Source organism: Hemicordylus capensis, chromosome 2 (assembly GCF_027244095.1).
Source record: "Hemicordylus capensis ecotype Gifberg chromosome 2, rHemCap1.1.pri, whole genome shotgun sequence".
NCBI lineage: Eukaryota > Metazoa > Chordata > Lepidosauria > Squamata > Cordylidae > Hemicordylus > Hemicordylus capensis.
This window is the reverse complement of record NC_069658.1, coordinates 167,425,091-167,441,390: the sequence shown is the minus strand read 5'-3', so window position 1 is coordinate 167,441,390 and position 16,300 is coordinate 167,425,091. Positions and strand designations below refer to the sequence as shown.

Genomic DNA, 16,300 nt, shown 5'->3' with positions numbered 1-16,300 from the left:
GCTAATTTTTCTTTTGTGGGCATAACTCTGATAGTTTGGCAAACTAAGTCAATTTTTCAGGTTCTGCTGTATAAAGTGCCGTCATGCCCCCTTTTAACTGCTTGGAAAACACTTTCTAAGAGTACCACTATCTAAGCACCAGTGAAATCAGCACCAGTGAATGACCAACTTAGTGTGGATGTTGCCCACTTACTATCTTCTTCCAATAATGTGTCCAGATAATGTTCCTTTTTGTATCTCTTGCCTTATCTTATTTACTTTAAACATTGGCATTTAACTGATAGAAAAATGCTTTATAAGTTTTATAAATGAAAATTGATTAATCAATCAATCAATTAATCTCTCCCTATTATTATAGTCATTTCCATATTTATGCAGATTTAACTAATATACAAAAACTTATTTGATTAATCGACAAACTTTTTTTTAAAAAGCCTTAATTAATTATTAGGCTCGAGCCCAAAATGTTTCAAAGGCCATTATAAAAGCTTCCGAAATGTTTCAACCACCTGTGCCATTTTGTATTTCGGCGGCAGGGGTGCTCCCTTAAGGGCGGGCAAGGGTGCACTTACCCCTCCCATCGCATTTCCCCCACCGGCACTCCATTGTATCAAGGCCCCTTGGGGTGGCAGCATACCTCCCTGTCTCCCTGTTGCCATCCTCGGCCAGAAGTGGCCGGAAGTGCCACTTCTGGAAGTGGCCAGAAGTGTGCTCATGCGCACAGCAGACAGGCACATGCATGCGACAGGCGCACATGCACCCAGTACTTCCAGCCACTTCTGGCCGAGGATCGGAACAGGGCGGCAGGGAGGTATGCTGCCGCCCTGAGGAGCCTTGATACAATGGAGCAGCAGCGGGGGAAATGCGGCAGGAGGGGAAAGTGCACCCTCCCCCACCCTTAAGGGAGCACCCCCTCCTCTGGAACGGTTCCGGGCACATCCCTATTAATTATCATTGTGAACTATGCATGGTAATTACAGCTTGAGAATGAAAGATAAGTAAAATAGCAAACGTGGAGATCACTATGAGATTAGAATCAGATAAGATTCCTACAAAAGAAAAAACAAAGTAAGTCTTTTAAAAAAGTTTGTTGATAAATCAAATAAGTTTTAGCATATAACTTAAATCTTTAAGTTTATTACTTTAAATCTTAAATTTGGAAATGACTAAAATAATGGGGGAGAAAGCACAATTGTTTTCTTTTGAGAAAGAGGTTGACCTCCAGACGAATGCTGTGCTAGCACAAACAAGGGTCCACCCTGGTTGCATATGAATGGGAGACTTGATGTGTGAGCACTGTAAGATATTCCCCTCTGGGGATGAAGCCACTCTGGGAAGAGCAGAAGGTTCCAAGTTCCCTTCCTGGCATCTCCAAGACAGGGCTGAGAGACATTCCTGCTTGCAACCTTGGAAAAGCCACTGCCAGTCTGTGTAGACAATACTGAGCTAGATGGACCTATGGTCTGTCTGATTCAGTATATGGCAGCTTCCTATGTTCCTAGCACAAGGAGGTTCCGAACTGAGTTCCACTAAGGTGGGAGTTTGCATTCCAGACTAGTGTAGTGCTTCTGCAACAAGGTGAGCAACCTGTGGGGTGTGCCTCCTGCTGTGAAACACCTGTTCTGCTATCCTTGTTCTGCAAGCACATTGTGAGCAACTTTGCATAATCCTATGACTCATGCAGGTCCACAACCCTCTTGCGCGTGCACAGCTTTGTTCATTGTGGTACAGCAGAGAAGAAAGAAGATAGCAGAGTACTAATGTATGAAGAAAATATATATTCATAACAATGTCAGAATTCTTTCTAGCACACCTTTTTCTGTAAGCTCTGAGGAGCACCCTCACTCATGTTTAAGTCTCCAGGCTTGGAGATCACACTCTGTATATGCTCAGGAGCCTTGCAGCAATCGTGAGCCCTCTGTTGGTACACATGGAGACAGGTCACTTAGTGGCAATGGGCTAGTCACTCCTTGATTTTGTTTCAACTGAATGAATTGGAAAGGGGAGCAGATGCACGCCTTCCCTATGTGGGAACCTCCTAAAGTAGACGTTAGTGTGAAGTGAATTAAGTGAAGTTAACTAAAAGCAAGTTAACTCTCCATCAAGTTAACTCTCCATCAAGGCCATCCTACACTCTCAGGGTGAACTGCCTTGTCTTTCCCCTCCTTCCACAAAAAGATAGCAGTAAGCCAATGTGCTAATTGGCTCAGCAGGAAGAAATAGATAAGTGTGCCTAGGTAAATTTTCTGCCTCACAAAGGAGCTTGTGTAATCTATAGGAGCCTAAGAGATGCACCCATCAGAAGTACTGATTAGATTACTGTTTATGCAGATCCCCTTTGTTGCATCTATACATTCTGTTTTCATCACAAAAGCCTTGGCATTCCTTGGCAATTCTCACACTTTACACTCAGGAAGAAAGATCAACAACAATGGTTGTTGAAACAAAGATCAACCCCTGGTGGCGCAGTGGTAAAACTGCCGCCCTGTAACCAGAAGGTTACAAGTTCGATCCTGACCAGGGGCTCAAGGTTGACTCAGCCTTCCATCCTTCCGAGGTCGGTAAAATGAGTACCCAGAATGTTGGGGGCAATGTGCTAAATCATTGTAAACCGCTTAGAGAGCTCCGGCTATAGAGCGGTATATAAATGTAAGTGCTATTGCTATTGCTATTGCTATTGGGATCCTTACAGGTCCCTCCCCAACAACAATGGTCAGTTGGAATTCACCACCAGGATATGTTTTGGGATATAACCCCCAATTACATGATCCAGTGTGCTCCCTCGTATGCTCTACTTGGGACTTGATCGGGTGCTCCTTGCGATCTTCATGCTCCCTGGGTGCCATTGCAGGGGGCGCAAAGTGCCTGCCATGCCCCGCCCCAACTACTGTCTAGAGAGGCACTCCACCCCCCGCCCCTCAAGCACTTGCCATTTATTTCAGGCAGCATTTGCTGCCTGAAAGCATCTATTCCCCTTTCTTTCCCTCTGCATATCTGACATATCTGACATCTGCATATGATATCAAAGGGGGTGTGGCCTCAAGTTCTGAAGAGCCTGAGCAAGCTCTTTGGCATCATTTCAGGCAGTGTTTGCTGCTTGAAAGCATCTATTCTTCCTTTCTCTCCCTCTCTGGAGGAAGAGAAGGGAATAGATGCTTTCAGGCAGCAAACACTGCCTGAAATAAATGGCAAGTGCTCGCTGGTGGGGGGTGGATGTGCAATCCACCTGGGCAATCAGGTGTGGATTAGGCAATCAGGTGCTGGTGCAAGCACCTAATGTGTTGGTTTTTCCCATTTATAACCTGCTTTTATTCCAAGAAGCTCAGAGGACTGCATGGTTATGTTTATCCTTGCAACAACCCCGTGAGAGAGGTTAGGCTGAGAGATAAGTGGCTGACACAGAGTCACTTGTAAGTTTCATTGCTTGAATGGGGATCTGAACTTGAGTCTCCCCAGTCCTAGTCCAACCCTCTAACCACTACACGCAACTGTTTTCCTCAACCACCCTCCTCCCCCCACCCCCCACTCCTGAGTAAATTAAAAGAATTTCCCCCCCAACTCTATCAGTTGATCTGCTTCAACATGGATGGGGATACTGACTGTTCATTTGGAAAAAAAATCAATTTCACCTTCAGTGAAAGAGAAGCCATATAATAGTGAAAAAAGATCAATACTTCTTTTGAAATTGATGTACTCGTGCCTGATAAATATTTACTCTGTACTCATGCCTAATAAATCTTTAACACAATACAAGCATTTCACCTTCCATTGAAAGATGGGTGTTAGATGTTTGGACGGGAGCCAGGGGGGAAGCAGACGCAACTTCAGTGCTTGCCCTAGGTACTATTTTCCCTAGATACATTCCTGCTCACTTGACCAGCCTGATCTGCCCAGTCTTCCTTGCTAACCTGGGAAGCTGGGTCCAAGAAGGAAGCCCACTCCTAGAAACATCGCTATTGACTAACATCTCCAACCTTCCTGCACCCACTTTGGCCAGACCCGAGGAGCGAAGTCCATCAGTGGTCCCCAGAGTTCCCCATCCAGACCAGGTGATACAAGCCTTCACCCCTCCTTGGGCCCAAAATCCATCATCCCCTCCTTCTCTAAAGAACCCTCTTTCTCTTTCCCGCCTGGAAACTTACACAGTTAGACTCTAAGCTAAAACGCCTCATTGCAGTTAAATGGTGTTGACCAATCATCCCAGGGCTGTTCTACTAACAGAATCTGTAACCATATACTGAATAATGCAATATTAAATAGAGACCAGAACAAGAACCATATTGTGGACAGTGATACAATGTTAAGTAGAGTCCATAAAGTAAGAGCCACAGATAGAAACCATCATTACAATGTTAAATGAAAACCAAAATAAGGACCATATTGGATAGCCATGAAATAAGTTATACAATGTTGAATAGAGGCCATAAACAGATAGCGCTAAACATCCTTTTTGAGTTCTTCATCAGAGTAAGTGGCAATATACATCAAATGGAAAAACTCGGGAGCAGACAAATCTCAAGGTAAATCTTAAGAAAAACAGTCACTTTCATCCACAACTATAGATACTTCATAGAGACCAAAACAGGCCTTACAGAAGAATAGCTCTAGTAAAATCTATGTCGAATTTTGTATGGAGGAAATACATCTCTCCAACTAAAGATTGTCTTCATACATTAAAGTGTGCTGTCAAGTATATTTTGACTCCTGGTGACCACAGAGCCCTGTGGTTTTCTTTGGTAGAACACAGTAGAGGTTTACCATTGCCTCCTCCCACACAGTATGAGATGATGCCTTTCAGCATCTTCCTATATCGCTGCTGCCCGATTTAGTACCAGCAAGGATTCAAACCGGCAACCTTCTGCTTGTTAGTCAAGCATTTCCCCACTGTGCCACTTAAGGTGGACCTTCATATGTTAGTATTCTTTTTTCTTTTTTCTTCTCTACTTCATTGTGAGTGCTACCCCCTTTTTTGTATCTCATTGTGCTACAGCAGCATTTGTCTGGATGTCAGCCAGTGTATGTATGTGTCACAAAAGGCATCATCTTAGAAGAATTATTCCTACTGCATGATTGAGGGGGAAATGCCTCTTTTAAGGTGGAATCGCTAATCTGAAGTTTTAATTTGCATTTTGTGTCATTAAATTCTTAGCTAAGATTTTACTTATCAATAAGCCAGGATTAGCTGCAGCTTCCTGATGAGTGGACCAGTAATTCACTGGTAATTCCAGGTTAGTTGCAATGTGATGTGTTAAATAGCTCTGAACACTAAAGGAAGACTTGGCAATTTTCTTGCTTTTTAAAAAACCTTTCAATAGCATCAACATCATCTTTCTTGATACATTCCTAAATGTTTGCACGACCAGAATGCCCTACAATGAACAATAAACCTCTTCATGCACAGCTTGATGAGGAGTCAGTGTGGTGTAGTGGTTAGAGTGCTGGACTAGGACCAGGGAGACCTGAGTTCAAATCCCCATTCAGCCATGATACTAGCTGGGTGACTCTGGGCCAGTCACTTCTCTCTCAGCCTAACCTACTTCACAGGGTTGTTGTGAGGAGAAACTTAAGTATGTAGTACACCGCTCAGGGCTCCTCGGAGGAAGAGCAGGATATAAATGTAATAATAATAATAATAATAATAAATAATAAAATTTGGTTAATGAGGATATGTAAACATGGACATTGTATACATGGACAAGAATCTTTATTTCAAAAAAATATATTTTGTTGCAATTTTTCAGTTTCCCTAGCAATTTGAAGATATATATATATATATATATATATATATATATATATATATATATATATATATCCTCTATAATAAAAGCCTTGGGTGTGCGCCCGTGTCTCTGCTCCCGTGTCTTCCTCGGCCGTGGAATGCATGCCCAGAACGACCGAGGAAGATAAGGCCGCAGGCACCAGGCGGCCATGTTGAGGAGAGCGGTGGGCCGAGAACGGCCTACAGGGAGGGCAGAGGTGGCAGCGGCGGGTCCAGACTGGCCACAGGGAGAGGAGAGGCAGTTCCTTGAGGCTTCTCCGCAAGCTCGGCCCCAGTGGGGGAGGGGCAAGAGTTAGGGGGGAGGGGGAGGGCAAGAGGGAGTGGGGGAGGGGGAGGGGGAAGGGGAAGGGAAGGGCAAGAGGGAGTGGGTCAGGGCAAGAGAGTGGGGAGGGAGGGGAAGAGAGACAAGAGTGTGGGGCAGAAGGGAGGGAGGGAGGGAGAGTGGGGCAGTACTCTCAGAAAAGGAAATACCGATCTGACAAACGTATCTACACAACCCTACTAGCGCCCGTTATTTTAACGGGCTTAAAATTACATACACACACACACATATATATAAATCTAAATGGCTGGATATTTAGCCTGAAGCAAAGCTGTTAACAGGGACAATTGTTCTTCTTCCAGACAGAAACAATCTGTCTATGTACAGTTTAACCAATTACAAAAAGGAACAATCCTCCCTGCCCCGTGGGATAATTTCACTGCTTTTTAGAAATACTGTTTGACATTGGTCTTGCCTCACATCTCAGCTTAATAAAACATGTGACCGTGGGGAGTGAACATTTTTAAAATGAAGGCTTGGCATGAAGATTCCACTGCCAAGGGGATAGCTATGATTTCTGCTTCAGATTTAGCAAGTGCTTGGCAAAGTGTCAGAAGCAACCCATCCATTTGATGTAACGACAGCTACATGACTAGTCTGGACCGGAATGCACAGACTGGGCAAATGCGTACTGGGATCTGCAAGAAACAAGCCTTGCTCCTCTGTTTCCAATAAGAAAAGGAGGGGGAGGAGCAGTTGAATAGCACAGATTTTATGGACCTAATATCCACGCCATTTGTCCTATCCTTCAACAGAACTTTCTGGAGTTACAGAAGATAAGAAATTTGAATGTCAAGTAAAGCCTTTCCTGAGTGGTTGCCCCAACCCACCAAGGTAAATCTGTGTGCAGAAGCAATCTTCTGCATGTATTGCCCCAGTGTGCACAGCTCCATTCTGCAGTGCTCATCCACTGAACTGGCTGGCTATGACTTTTGATGGACATCCCCATTTGGGAGGACTATCAGCTGCTATACACAGCTGGTTGTCCATGACTATAAATGGATGGGGCCAATGGTTCTGCAGTCATAGGAGCAATGGATTGCATAAATAGGAGTCATAGGAGCAAGGGATTGCAAACGGATTGCACAAGCAAATCCATTTACAATTATGTGCAGTGGAGCTCCAATATTACTCCAATAATTATGGGGTATTGTTTAGATTAGAATATATAAGGGAAGCAAAGTGACAGCAACAATGTATCCTGGAAGTCATTGTTATAGCCTGCAATTGTGAACGTGTCTCACTGAGACAAGCTGTATTGATCTCTGGATTACTCTAAGCCTATTAAATTGTTCAAGTAAGTAACAGTTTCTTGGAAACTGTCAAGTCATGGAAGGAAAATTCCATCTGATCATTTTAATACAGGATTTGCCACCTGCTTTTCTCATTTGCCCTTTTAAAATATGCATTTTCTGCCCAAGTATGCATTTTCCTGAAGTATACTGGGCGTAGTACCCAGTTCCCTCAAACCTTAAAGATCACCCTATAGAGTAGTGTTGGTCATCATTGCCCTGGGAGCCAGTGGCAGGCCTCGTCAACCTTAAGTGTGGCTCCCCAACTAATTGTCTATAGGGCCTGTGTTAAGCTTTGGCCAAAGCTGAATATTGAGCCTGCACAATCCCCCTGGCATCCTGTGAAGACCACCATTCTCACCGTGCCGTGCTGCACTTTGCTCAGGGCTGGATGACTTCCTTAAGGGAAATGGAGCCCACTTGCATCCCTGCACCATCATGGAAGATGTACACTACAGTTCCCATCTGTCTGGTATCTTCCTGGGCAGAACACTATTTTGGGATGTCTTGGAGGACATTTTTCCTCTGGATGGGGGTGTCTGGAGTTTTTTTTAGGATTCTGGCTTTAAGCTGCCTTTGTGACTGCTCTGGGAGCTCCCTTCTTCCTCCTCCTCCCCTCTCCTAGTTTCTTAATAATGTCCAATGGGAAGCTGGAGGGGAAGTTCTGCAGCATGCTGTGTGTGGGTCACATGGCCCACTGACTGCTGCTCTCTAGCAGGGGTGGAGCCACTATTGGGTGGCCGCCGCTAATCAGGGGCCACACCTTGTCACCCCGACATGCCTCCTGCATCTGATGTCAGATGTGGGGGGTGTTATTTTACTCCCAAATGGGGCCGCACGGCTCCGTTTGGGAATGAAATCAGCCCACACTGCATTGGCAGTGAGGGCTGGAGAGACTCTCCTTGCCTTTAAAGGTAGGGAGAGTGGATCCTGGCTTCACTGCCAACGCAGCGGGGCTGAGCTCCCTTCCAAATGGGGCTGCGGGGTCAGCCCCCTGTGTCTGATGTCAGGCCATGGGGCCACGGCGGCAGCCAAACACGGGCCACCGCCAGCTTCACTCCACACCTACTCTCCAGTCAGAGTGGAGAGTGCAGAGTGCAGTGAGCAGCAGCCAGCCAGCCAGCAAAAGCACAGACCAAGCATGTGCTTCAGAGATAGGCAAGGTGAACCAAGTGAGGCAGGCAAGGTGAAGCCTTTTGCTGGAAAAGCCTGCTGGAAAAGTGGCAAGGTAGCAGCCGAGCAGGTAAGGATCTGCTTACCTGCCTTTTAAGGGGACCACTCCCCACCAAAACAGTCCAGCTGGTTCAGCACTTCCCAAAGGAGGTGCTGAGCCAGTTCACCCACATCCCTAGAGGACAGCACAGTGGGAATTGACTCTCACTTCTAAGGTTTTTTGCCCAAATGGCCCATGCGTTAGAAAATTGTGAAGATTACTGCTATAGTGGTGCTTACTTAGTTCTCTGAGCTGTGGGTCAGTGTCATAAAGCTGAGTTCTATGCATACGCAGAATCTTGTTTTACAGTGTAAGCGGTCAAATAATTTCTTAAAGAAAAGACTTTAGATTTGTAATGTATGATTACAAGCTGGGCAAACATGTTATCCAAATCAGAAAATTACAAATGGCAGCATACAAAAATGAATACAAATAATATTGATATACTGTTTTTCAACAAAAGTTTCTGAAGTGGTTTACAGAGAGAGAGAGAGAGAGAGAGAGAGAGAGAGGGAGAGGCTGAAAAGGGCTCACAATCTAAAAGAGAAAACACAAGATAGACACCAGCAACAGCCCCTGGGGTATCATTGGTGTGCATGGAACCGGCTGACCCGGTTCAGTTTGAGTCCGAACCATCCGGCTCCCCCTTGAAACCCTGCCCCCCGGTCTGGTCCAGGGGGGTTCATGAACTTATACACACACACACACACACACACACACACACACACACACACACACACACACCTTCCCCACTCCGGGAGTGTCCTCCGAGGTGGCAGGGTGGTCGTGGTGTCCACGGAGGTTCCCCCTCCCCCGCTGGCCTCCAAAACTGGCCCATTCAGGCCTCCCCCCCCACACCAGCATGGTGACCATTTTGCTTCTTTGACGCAGAGGCCCATTGCACAGGCACAGCGGCCTCCAAAATGGCTACCATGCCGGGGGGAGGCCCAAATGGGTCGAAGAACGACTGAATGGGCTGGTTTTGAATGGGGGGAGGGGGAACCTCCATAGACCCCCTCCACCTCAGGGGGGGGAGGTTTTTTAAAAAATAAAATAAAATAAAATTTAAAAACCTCGCAAACCCCCAAATGGGCCAGGGGGGCGGTTCAGTCCGGGGTTGGACCAAACGGGGTGGTTTGATTCAACCCTGAACTGTCGAACCAAACCAGTCCAACATTGAACACATTTGACATCGAACCTGTTTGCACATCTCTACCGGATGGATGCTGTAATGGGGATGGATAGGGCCAGTTGCTCTCCCACTGCTAAATAAAGAGAATCACCACTTTTGAAAGGTACCTCTTTGCTCAGTTAGCAGGTGACTAAGTTAGCATGATATGTGTAACAAGAAAAGCAAGCTATACCTGTCACAGAAGCAGAATGTTATTGCTAAGTACCTGAAACATCTTGTATCAGGATCAACATGCTTCTTAGGAGTAGATGGTCAGCTCTGAATCCAAACATGAAGTCATTTCCTTTCACGGAAGAGCTAACAGCTGAAGCCAGCCATTGCTGTGCTATTAACTTTTAACAACCACAGCTGTTTGAAAGCTCTGCTCAGAGCCAGGTTTCAACACTCTGAAAGTTATAGGAAAATACTATATTGATGTTTCTGGTTGGGATAATATAGTTTTCACAGATGGAGAACTTCCTACTCTTTTTATAGAGAGATATTTCTGAGGGGAAAAAGGATAGGGCTTATTAAGAATAAGCCAGTACCCATTTAACCCATTTTTAAAATTATCTATCTTGCTATCTAACATTTCAACTTTAAGAAAATCAGTCAGAAAACAAAATTCATTATTGTCATGCGTGAAATAAACAACCATTTTATTATAATTCAGTTTGTTTTTACTCACTCCGTTCATTGTAGCTCTCCCATTCATTTTGTTTCCCATTGATTTCAAGGGAAGACTCAACCAGTTTTCCGGCACCTGTAACTTCAGCCTTTCCTATCCAAATGGCATGACATGTTCAGGCATTCTACATCATCCCAGGTGCCCTACCACCTCGCCACAATTAATCTGCCTGCAGTGTAGGGAGCACTCTGCCCCCACCCTTCCTGGGCATCTTCCACAAAGTAAAAACTGTCTGTAGACCTCTGAGGTTTGAGCTGGGCTGCCCACCCACTTCCCAGTGACCACATGTGTAGCAATAGCAATAGCAATAGCACTTACATTTCTATACCATTTCTATACCATTTATATACATTTATATACCGTAGTGGGGGGAATGGAAGGAGGTGGCTGTGGTTGGTGACCAAGAAGGTGGATCATGAGGCACAGAAACAGGGGCAGTCTCCCTATTCTCCTGCACAGAGAAGCAGGTGCTGCTGCCCTGGGTAGGGATGCCCTGTGGCCCAGAGTGACAGGTGAACCCAGCATCTCCTCATTGTAGCCCGGTTCTTCCTTCTCTACCAACATAACAAACTCTTAGGAAGGGATGATTCAATCCACCAAACCTCTTCCCAGTGTGCTCCTGCACAAAGGGTCCCTGGGAAACCTTTGAAGGCTGAGGAAAACAGGTCAACAACAACATGAATAGTCTCCTTTGCCTGAAGAGTGCATCCACTCTAACAGTGCCCTGCTGCCTGTGTACAACAGTGGATGCACAGAAACATGGGAAGCTGCCTTCTACCGAGTCGGCCATCTAGCTCACTATTGTCTACACTGGCTGGCAGTGGCTCCTCCAAAGTTTCAGGTAAGAGTCTTTCCCAGCCCTATCTGGAGATGCCAGAGACTGAAGTTGAGACCTTCTGCATGCCAAGCAGATGCTTGACTACCGAGCTACAGCCCATCCCCTAAAAACTCAAACACAGCGTTTGAACACTGTAAATACAGCATGGGGACACAGTAAGCTGCTATCTACTGAGTCAGACCTCTGATCCGTTACTCTGACTGGCAGAGCTCTCCAGGGCTTCAGGCAGGATCCTCCTGCTCCAGCCCTACCTGGAGATGCCAAGGTTTGCTAGGACCTTCTGTATTCTAAGCAGATGCTCTACCACTGAGCTTCAGCCCTCTCTTAACATGAAGCACCCCCTCTGCCCCCCTGTTCTACCAACATCACTAGTGTCAACAGGCTCAGTGCCTATCCTGCCATCTCCTGCTCAGTTTGCTGGTGCTGGCTGAATAAGGATAATGGGTGCCTAATGATGCTTGATGTTGGTGCTGGGTGGACTGGCAGCTTCCATTTCCCCTCTCCCCTGCCTCATTCTGTATCCCACAGAATTACTCAACCTTTGGGAACGCATAATAACGACCTATTTTACAATTGCAAGATGCCATCATAGCACCCTACACTATTTCATATTTACCTTTAATACCAATGTGCCCCATTTTCACTGCACTTAGAGAAAAGATTAAACACATGCCCACCTGTTTGTCACATAATTAGAATGAAGAGAGATAATATTTTGAATCTGGGTTTTTCTACTTTTCAATGTGATGCATCAGAAGATCACACTGGATCCATTTGGGCTACTCTCAAACTTTAAAAAGAAGTATACCCCTTCTATTACAAACCTTTAGCTCAGGTATTCTGTAGAGATTTTATGTGTATATGCCCACACAAATTTAAATGTTACAGTTATGAGACAGGCTACTCCAGTCATTGGCTCACATCCAGACTAAGTTACTCATGAGTACTCCTACTGAAACAAACCTCTTGAAGTTACTCCCATTTGAAGCAAACTTGTCTCATTAATTTCAATAAGATTGCTTATGAAATGAGCACTCCTCAACCTTATGAGCAGGTTGAGGAGCCAGGAGGCCTCTGAGAACCCCCTGGGAGCCCTTCAAGTACCACTAGTGGTGCTGGTACCCCCTGTTGGGAACCCCTCGGCTATATTATAGAACAGGGCTGCTCAGCTTCAGCCCTCCTGCAGATCTTGACCTACAGTTCCCATAATCCCTGGTTATTGGCCACTGTGGCTGGGGGATTATGCAACTTGTAGTTCAAAAACAGCTGGGGGGGGGGCTAAGTTGAGCAGGCCTGCTATAGAACCAGCCCCTGCAATTAAAAGGGTCCTGTGTCTGTAGTGACATCTTGTGGCCATCCCAATGCCCTCCTGGCGTGATCCTTTATCATGTGGGGCAAGTGGAGGGATTGTCCAAACCATTGCTCTGCTTGGGCTCCAAATACTCATGGGCGGACTCTCAAGCACATCCCTGTTTTAATTGCATAGGCTAGGACTCGATTACGACAGCAATGAATGTACCACTGAGAGACCTTAAAGGGTAAATTGAAGACAAATCATCCTGGAGAGAATCTATGTGGTCGCTAAGAGCCGACACCGATTTGATACCAACCAACCAAACAAGGAAAGTATTGTCCAGACCAGCACACTGAAATGTCAGGTTATGAGACAACAATTCTTTGGTATCTTAAGTTGTGCTTATTCACTGTCGGGATTCTACTGACCAAGTCAGATAACATGCAATCCCTCCCTCTCTTTCTCTCCTTCCCTCCCTCCCTCCCTCCTTCCTTAGTTGTTTCACTGCGTTATGAACCAAAGTGAAAATTAGATAGGGGCCATGGTGGGAGTGTTATTGAAGTAATCTAATTCTAAGAGATAAGCAGACAGAGGACAAAAAACACAACCAAAGGAAACAGTATGATCAGACTGAGTAGTGTGCTGTGTAACACGCTAACCTTGTTTACCCATTCAGTTCAGTGGGCCTTTCTCCCCTAGTAAGTGAATTTAGGATTGTAGCCTGTTTGTGAGTTAATGTAATGAAGCAATTTGTCCTACTGCTGAAGCTCTTGCATCTTGGATGGAGCATTAATGCAAATCACAGTCAGGGCATCTAGTCTTTATAACCAATGAAGAGATAGTGTGGTACGGTGGCTATATTAGTGGACTTGAGCCAGGGAGACCTGGGTTTGATTGGCTCACTCAGTCATTGGGTGATCTGAGGCTACTCACTCCTGGCTTACCTGACAGAGTTGATGTGAGAATAAAAGGGCATATCTCTGTGTATACTACCTTTCAAATTGCCAGATTAGAGTAATTTGGCCATGCAGACATCCACAAGGGCAACAGAAAAAATCTAGTCCATGTAACCATTGCTAATGTGGAAAATCACCCAGCAGAAGAAACCTCTGTGCAACTTTATGTAACCCAAGTGTTGGAACACAGGCTAATAGGGAAAGACAAGCTGGCTCTGATTGTGACTAAGTTTGCATTATAAATATCAATCATAAATTCTGAAAAACAGATCACCACGCCAAAAAGTCCTACTTGATACTACGGACGTTATTTAAGAGAAGTCGTAAAATCTGTTAAAAATTAAACCTTCTGTTTCTCATTTCTGTTGCAAAAGCTCATCCTTGGGGTTTTAAAAGTCCAAATTTGCACAGTGCCGCATCTGAGGGATAATACTAAGCAAGTACAACTTCCTAGTAGGATTTTCAAGGGAAACACCAAACCCTCTCTTAATCCTTTGGTCCCATTTGTGTTGGAAGAAGCTCATAAAACTCTGAAGTACATACATATCTCTATCTACCCGAAGCCCATACCCACCCACCCACTCCAAGATGCCATGCAGCAAGAATAAAAGAACAATCTGAACAAAGGGGTTTTAAGATGTAGTACAAATAAAATTGTAATATAGCAGCCAAACAAACATTGTACTCATTTGTCCAAGCCCCGGACAAATACAACTGTTTTATACTGTATAAATGACAAAAAGAGAATGCCATATGAGTCCCACTAAGGAGTGGGGAGGGTATTCCATCACAGAGAAGGCCTTATTCCGGGTTCCTTCCTAACCTGTGAAGGTGGGAGCACCCAGCCTCCAAGAGGATTTTAACTAAAGGCCATGTTCGTATAAGATATATAGTTGTTCTTCAGAAACCTGGGTCTCAAGCTACTTAAGGCTTTAAAGGGCAAAATCAACACTTTAAACTGAGCATGGAAGCAAATAGGAAGCTACTGAACATCTTCCAATATCAACAATCTGTGTTCCATCTTGCATATTCTGGTTCACCATCTGGCTGCAGTGCAGTGTATTCTGAACCAGGTAAAGATTCTGAACAGTTTTCAAAGGCAGCTCTATAAGTAACAGATTGCAATTATCCACCTGGGATGTTACCGGAACCAGAACAAATGTGGCAAGATCAGCATTTCCCAGGAAGAGCCTCAGCTCAGGCACCAGCTAAACCTAGCTTAAACATAGGTTAGATCTCAATGGTTCTTCATGTCATTGATGGCTGCCACGTGGGAATTTAAAGATAGGAAGGCATCTAATAGCTTCTAGACTCTAGACCCGGTCTTTAAGGGTACAATGTGATCAGAACAAGCAGCACCTGTCAACAATGTGGCAGCTGCATTTTGCACCAGTTGAAGCTTTCACATAGAGCATCATATAGTAATTTATTAATCTGAAGCTCAGTCCTGACAAAACAGAGGCAATAGTGTACAGGTGAATCTGCAGATCTTGGTGGAGTTGTTCGGGCTGTTCTAGATGGGGCTGCATAGCCCCATAATGACCAGGTCCTCAGCTTGGAGATGCTACTACATCTGGACCTGTCTGTAGATGCCCAGGTGCCACTGAAGTCGCCATCTGGTAACTTAGGTAAATAGTTTCTATATTTATCCTTATGCCAAAGTCTAGATCCAGATGTGCTCCTTGTTATGGTCACTTGCTTCAATTTCAGACTGCATTATCATCAGGTGCAGGAAGGTGCTGGAAGATGCACACAACCACATGGACTTTGGAATCATGGCCCCATTGACACTGGTTGGAAGAATGTGGATTGTGGAATGTGGAGGAGTTATCAATGCTTCTTTTTAGGAAGGGAAATTCAACTCTGAAATAAAGAAGTTCTCCCAGTTAAAAGTCAACACATGCTAATGCTCAACTCAGCTATTTCTGGATGATACAGACTTTTTTTTTATTCTTTCCATTCCAGCTTCTGACTTGATTATGCTACTGAAACTATTACTTGAGTATCTCTGATGGATGAATTCCTTATGTAGATCAACAGGGGGATTATCACTTTGCCTATTTCACTAAGTCTCGCAGTGGCTTTTGCTACAATACACTGTCAGATATTGCAGGATTGCCTGTGGAATTCATTAGTTATGAAGGATATTACTTTGAAGTGGTTCCAATTATTTCTCTCACAAAGCTGCCAAGAGTAGTGATGGAGGATTGCTCTTCTGTCCTTTGGAAGCTTTGAAAATACAAGTTCTGCAGGAGTCAATTTCATTTCCACTATGGTTTATCATCAGGAACGATGGTGATTAGTTCAATTGGACCTGGCTTTACTCCTAGATTAACCAGCCATGGTTGGTTCCAGGAGCAGTTTTATATGTATGAAGGGAATGGCTTGTAGCTCACTGTATGCTTTCCATACAGGGGGTCCCAAGTTGGCTAAATGAGGACTCTCTGGCTAAATGAGGAGAAGGACAGATAAAGACATTAGCCCATGGGCGTAACTATGATTAGACAAGGGGAGACAGTCATCTGGGGGCCCACTGCCTCACTGTCACATGACTCCCCGTTGCCCACTCACCCACCTAGCCCCAAGGCCTCTCAGCCAGCCCTCCTGGCCGGCAATCTAAGCAGCCAGCCTGCAAGCTGCTAGAGAGCTCCTTCTCTCTCCGCCTCTCAGCTGATTGGTGGGTGGGTGGACGGGGCTTCCAGAGAGACCTCCATGGAGGCCTCCCTGAAGCCTGAACTCGAGTGCCC

At 45.1% G+C, this 16,300-nt stretch overlaps 1 long non-coding RNA gene across 1 annotated transcript in view; it reads right to left on the bottom strand.

The window, feature by feature from the left end:
- LOC128342073 (uncharacterized) overlaps positions 1 to 10,132 on the bottom strand; it is a 33,769-nt gene extending 23,637 nt beyond the window's left edge. The window contains exon 1 of the long non-coding RNA XR_008314756.1: positions 10,004 to 10,132. This is a non-coding gene — a long non-coding RNA (uncharacterized LOC128342073). The remainder of the gene's footprint in view (positions 1 to 10,003) is intronic.
- Between the last annotated feature and the right edge of the window lie 6,168 nt (positions 10,133 to 16,300).